Source organism: Centruroides sculpturatus, unplaced genomic scaffold (assembly GCF_000671375.1).
Source record: "Centruroides sculpturatus isolate CEXI.00-Female unplaced genomic scaffold, Cexi_2.0 scaffold1222, whole genome shotgun sequence".
Taxonomy (NCBI): domain Eukaryota; kingdom Metazoa; phylum Arthropoda; class Arachnida; order Scorpiones; family Buthidae; genus Centruroides; species Centruroides sculpturatus.
In genome coordinates, this window is record NW_019385484.1 from 171,425 (window position 1) to 178,556 (window position 7,132).

Below are 7,132 nucleotides of genomic sequence, written 5' to 3' on the forward strand. Positions count from 1 at the left end.
GCCAAATGCTTTCAATGGCAGAAATTCAGAAATTTTTCAAGTCATCGTTGAAATACCCTCTGCATCTGCTTTTCCCGTATTGGTCGAATTCTCTACTTTAATTCCTGCAGGACTATCGTTTCAAACTAATTCTTTCGTACTAATAGCATTTTCAAATTCAGAAAAATTTACGTTTACAGTACTTTAGATCATTTCAAATTTATAGATAGTTATCAATTTTTAAATTCCTCGCTAACTACTTTAACAGAAAATTTAAAAAATGCGAATTATAATTTTCCTATTTTTAATCAATTTTTCTATAATAACGAAAATAAAAATTTAATAAAAAGAAAAGAAATTTTTCCCTATTCTTAGTTTTAAAACGAAGATATTTTATACAAGAAATGTTTACCATCAAAAAAATATTTTTATAACGAATTATCTGGAGAAAATATTGGCGATGATGATTATGATCATGCAAAATTAATTTGGAAAAATTTCGTTGTAAAAATTTTAAAGATCATTTAAAATTATATCAATATGTTGACACTTTATTACTGGCCGATATATTTCAAAATTTTAGAAAGTTAAGTTTATAATATTATAATTTAGATCCAGTATATTTCATAATAGCACCAGACTTAACATGAAACTGTAGATCAAAAATGACAAAAATTCAACTCGAATTATTTAAAGATATTAATATGTATCTTTTTATTGAACGGGGGTCAGGGGGAAATCAGCCTAACTGGGAGGCATTCTGCTAGGGCAAATAACCTATAATCCCAAAAATCTATGATAAAATCAATGTCATAACTATATTATTTTAATAGATGCTAATAATCTCTATGGATTTGTAATCAGTTTTTATTTACCTGTAAATAATTTCAGATTGTTATCCGAGAATGAAATAAATGCTTTAGACATTTGTAATATTCCTGATAGGAATAATATAGGTTATATTATAGAGGTTGATTTAAGTTATCCACAGAATGTTCATGACAGACATAATAACCTAGCATTGGCTCCTGATCACGCGAATATTACATTTGATTTATTATCAAATTATCAAAAATCAGTATTAACTAAATTAAATTTAAAATATAATAATAAGAAGAAGAAGAAATTAATTCCGACTTTTTTTGACAAACAAAATTATGTAATTCATTATAGAAATTTAAAATTATCGATAAAAGTAGTGTAAGAATAATACTTAAAGTAAGTTTTACAGATTTAAAGATTATAATATTAAATTTAATTTTAAAAAAATTCTAAAAAAAAATAATATTTTAATGTATAAAAAAACTGCTGAAAATATTATATAAATGTTAAATTGTCGAAAATTTTTGAAATATAAAAATTTGATATTTTTTAGTTTTCAGAAACACTGGCGCAAACTAATTGGGTTTTCGACGTTCAGACTCATCCAAAAATTTGCCATCACAGAACAATTTGCTTATATGTTATGTAGATCTATTTGTAAACTTGAGTATTTTATTTTTCTTTAATCTAAATTTGAGTGAAATTATTCCGCAGAAAACTGAATGTTTCTTATCTGTTACACTTGCATTATAGTTACATGTTCTCTTCTATTCCGTAGTATATACCAAACTTAAAATATATTAGTAAAACTAGCAGTAAAAATGAATTGCGCATTTTCAAAGAACATTTTGTAACGAAACGCATCAGTGTCTTTGATAATTCGTCTTTGAATTACTGAGAATCCGAATCATCAACCTTTACATATTCTGATTGTATCCAAATCGCACATGAATGGTGTTTGTATGTGATAGTAGCCCCAAGTCTCCATTCGTGCACTATGGTGGTTGCGTCTCGATAGCTATAAGGGTGCGGGAGATATGGGCTTGAAAGTGGTTGAAAATGGAAAATTTTCTATATAGATTTTAAAAATTTTCGAATTCGAATTCGTATTCGAATTGGTTCGGTTATAGAACGATTGTAAACGTTCCAGAAAATTGATCAAATTGAAAATAGTTCGTTTGACTTGACGTAAAAATTTTCTAATTAGTCCCGAAAAACGAGGGACCTAATTCTTGCATTCTGTGAAAACGGGTAAGATTGGCTATAATGTAATTATCTTAATCTTCACTATCGTTAATTTTTGCCCACAAATAAAAACCCAGCGAAGCGGGTCCTTGCAGCTAGATTCTAGATTACTTAGAAAAACAGTGTCTTATATATATATATATATAACTATATTACATACAAATGTACGAACAAATAAAAACCCACCGAAGCGGGTCCTTGCAGCTAGTTTATAATAAAAATTCGAGTAATATTTAATGGAAACTTGTTTTATCAACTTAATTGACAACTACTGTAAAACATTTAAAACGTATTATTAATTTATAAGCCATGTTTAATTACGGTAGAGCATCGATTATCCGACTCAATTGCGGACTCAGGTTGGTCAGATAACCGAAAAGAAAGAAAAAAAATACATTATTAGTATAGTATATTAGGATATTAGTACATCCCATGTAATTAGTATATCGCTTTAACTAACCTCGCGTTGAATTTTCATCGATGTTTAGCCTAACAATTTTTTTTAAATAATAATCGTCGCTATTGTATCGTTAAAAATTATTTTTAAATTATTTTATTGCTTACGAAACAAACAACTACTCATAATTAGAAAATTAAGTCTCGTTTAAATACTGGCCTCTCTTCAATGGTCGAGCCGTTGATGTCAGCTAAAACACAGGCAAAAATTTAACAAAAATAATATTAAAGTAGCCAAGACATAGCCAAATATTGTAATGCCACATCATTAGCGGACATTTGAAATTTGCCGACTAGAACGATCGGTTAACCGATGTAACGGTTAATCAGGGGTCGGATAAACGATGCTTTATTGTATAATTAATAGTACATAACAATTACTTGTTAAAAGTGCTACCATTATATAATGCTTTAAGAAAACTTTTTATTGTTCTCTCAGTCGTGAATTTAAAGCTACAAATACTGAGCACATTAATACATTCGAAACTGTAGTTAATCTTTACTTATGTAACATAGGTGATTGCTATTAACTATATTAAAAGCTGTTAGCTAAGTGCAATTTTTTTACGTTTTCAGTATAAAATACATAGTCAATAGTTCTACCTCATTATTTATTGACACTAAAATTATTAATTGTCTTCTACAGTGTGGAAAATGATTAAATTTGATTGTGCTGAAGATTATTTTCGATAAGTTTTGAAAAGTTTAAGTTCCAAAAATGAGTCAAAAATGAAACATTTTTGTATAAAAACAGAACACGCAAATGAGCTAAAGTTCAACAGCAAAGCCATTTTTTCAAAGACTGCTTGCATTTCCAAATAAATTGATCACAATCTGATTTATGAACACCATAAGTAGGTTATTGTCTTGCGTTATTGAATCAGACCAGATTTGTTGATTCGCATGTTTTTATGGGAGGATATATTCCAACTATTCCATAAAAGATTAATTTTAAAAAATTGTTGCAAAGATTGTGATCCTTAAATTATTATAGGCCTCTAGAACGCCATGCTTTGAGTAAAGAGCCTTTTCTCACACCTGCGTTGATCTTCTTTACTTATTGTAGTTCCTCTACATCAACAGTCGGTGATGGAGGAAGTGTTTTCATGTATTCATGGTTCTGTAGCCGAAATCGAATCATCGAAAGGACAATCTCTAATTGTTTAACAGCTGCTTGTAGAAGCAAGTCATTCAAAACTGAATTCAGAGCCAGTTCCACATTTTCGCTTTTAATTTTTTGGCGTTTTGGTACCGATAAAGCAAATAAACTTAGTTTTATAACAATTATAATTATAAAATGGTAAATAATTGAGGTGAAAATAAAATTCAAAATTAGACTAATTACAATAGAAGATTGCAGGAACAAAAAACATATAGGAATTGTATTAAGCTAGGCGAACATATACAGGAGACTTCAGTGAAAACTTTATAAATCTAAGCTATATAATTAAATGCTGTATATTTAAATTTGAAATATATATATATATATATAAACATTACTAAATACTATTATTAAACTATAAAAGTAAAACACATAAAAGATCTTAACGGCTTTAATTCGAAAGCAACGACAAAAACAGCTAGATAATTAATAGAAAAGTTAAAACAAAGAAGGAAAAATCTGTACTGTGAGTTTTCATTAAACCTAATAAAAATCAAATAGAAATATAGAATATTTCAATAATTTAAGACTGCAGACAAATTCAAGCTAACACACATTCTTACTTCAATAAAAACTATCGAATTTCAACATTCTCAAATGAAATTAAAACGAAACCGTTTTCTACAAGTGCCGAAGGTTTAAGTTGTCTTCGTGTGATTGAATTTATAAATCTGTTCACAGTTTTCTTTCTTATTTGAAACGGTTTTCAGTTTTAAGAATCCAGAGAAAATAGAAAGTAGTGTACTTGCCATCTGAAATATAAAGCAAAATCATTATCAAATCTATTTATAGAAAGTTGTGAAAAATAATACTAAAGGAAAAAGCAACCTTGGAAAGAATTCTCTTATCTACCACTAAAAATTCGCCCATTGAAAGTGACAGGGAGACTTTTCCAAATCTTTTCATAAAATATAAAATCTGAAAGTACGAATAGAAAATATAAAATAATTATTTATTAAATGATTATAGAAAACACATACCTTCAGCTTTCTTTTCAGTCCAATATCATATCCTGCAAATTGTCTGATGTCTTGAAACGTATTTTCCATCTGCGACAGAGATAAACAGTACAGAAATAAAATTTAAAAACAAAAAACGTCAATGGTGTATGTAGAATATAATTACCGTAAATGCAAGCGAGCACAGCAGACATCCAGCTATTATGCAAATACAAGTAAATATTACCATGAGTAAAAATATTAAATATTTAATGGAATATTGAAATTCCAAAAATAAAAATGCGTAGCAGTAAAAACTTGTACCCCAAAGGACAACAAAATAGATAATTACAATCACTAAACTGTACTTGGTATTGAATTGTTGCATGAAAAGCCAAAGCTCTTCGTGATGCAACATTAATTCGTTTAGCTTTCTCTGTAAATCTGAACCGATTGTTTTAATTAAAAACAATTCCTGAGACAATTGTTCGAACTCTTGGTGAGCGATGATGCATATCAAAGCAGATATTAATAAAGTAAAACCGAGTCCGCCTATAACATAACTTATAGGTATGAAAATTTGGACACTACAGAATAGAGCTCCCCCACGAAATTTTTCTTTCTTTTCTATATGAGGATATAGAACGAAAATCACAAGAATTAAAAATAAGATAATAATTACTATTATAATTATAGACAAAAGAAAAACAATTTTTCTCAATAAGTTATAATTATTTTTCATTTTGCTACGAAAATTCTCGTTCTTTAATGCCTGTATCAATACCACTTTGGTTCTTCTTAGGCATCTGAAAACAATACAATAACTGATAGATAGAAAAGAATGTAACAATTTGAACAATGTGGACTGTTTCAGTGTATCATATTCTCCGATGCAAATTGAATATTCGTCTAAACCTGGTATTGTTTCCCAAATTAGAAGAATTGTTCGTTGCCATAAACAAAATTCGATTATTCGAACGTATATATTGATAAATTTCGAATTTTTACATATTACAATTTTGTTTCGGCAATTGCAAGATTCGAACGGATCTATCCCAAATATGAGGGCGGTCGTCCAACAAGGGCGAAGGAAACAGCTTATACAAGTTCCTGTTTGTAAATTCGGGTTCATTTTTACTTTGTATCTTACGCTTCACAAAGCAAAATGATAGTCTGAACAAAAGTGTTTGTTACATATATCTAATATCTCTTAAAAATGGATAATATATATTATTGATTTCCTGCCATATTTTCACTGGATAGAATTGAAAATTAATTAGCTAAGTGCATGTTTTATTGATTGGTCAATAAATTAAACGCTGGAGCTAAAATGTAGCGCTGTAATGGCACGAATATGGATGGCATTTTAATTCAGGAAATTTTATTAGTAATATAGATTAGATACACTGTGGGTTAAAAAATAAATTTGTATATAAATTTAATATAAAGTAACGACGCGAGATAAGAATTTAATGTAAAGTAATGATGCAAACTGAATTATACCAAAATAAAGACCGATACACTATAGTTTATATTTAATTTTTATAGGAATTTAATATAAAAACGATGACGCAACTGAAAAATTAAATAATTTTTTGAAAATTGCGCCCTTTGCTGTACAGTTCGTACCTTGAAGTAAGTCGTGTCGACCCCTCTTGGTTTTCTTTGTTCATTTTAATAGAATAAACACGTGCCTCCAGCAACAACGTGAGTTTTTTTTTTATCTGTAGATAATAAACGATTGTAGTTTTAAAAAATCGATTGGTTGCTAGTTATTTTAATTAAACACGTCGGCACGCGCGTGCTCCGTCAAATAGAAATTACGCTCGGTCAATTAGGCACGAAATTAAAAAAATAATTAATAAAAATTTAGCGTCGAAAAACGACTATTTTTACTTTAATCCAGTTTTATGATATGTTTTTAGTTGGATTTAGTCAAAACATTTTAATTTTGTTATAGTTTTGTTTATGATTTTAATTTTTTATATTAGAAAGTAATTAGCATAAATTACAAAGTGTCGTGTTTCATCTTCGCTCCCTTTCAAGTTTATAGTCCTAGACACGCGCCGATGTTTGTTTTTACTTCTACTGGTGTTTCCGCTTTTATTTCACCCTCAGACGATGATGAGACGGGCATCACGTGATCGCTTACATCACTTTTTACCACAGAAATTACCTTACCTTGAAAGTTTTATTTTTTTTCTCGATTTTAATTGTTATTAACTAACTTTTTTGATAGATTCTTATATATAGGGGAGACCGGGGCAAGATCGGCATGTTAAGCTTTACTTAAATTTTGTGTAATAAATACTGCTGTAAACTGAAAAACAAGCTTTGCATATTGTCTATTGGAATGTTACCTTACTATAGAACTGGTTAAAATCAGTTTGGAAATAAAAATAATTAAAATAATTACAACTTTACAAGAAGAGAGAAATTGACGAAGTTGCCCCGGGTATAGGGGCAAGATCGGCAACTTCTCTCTTTTTGTAAAGTTGTAATTATTTTAATTATTTTTATTAAAGTTGCC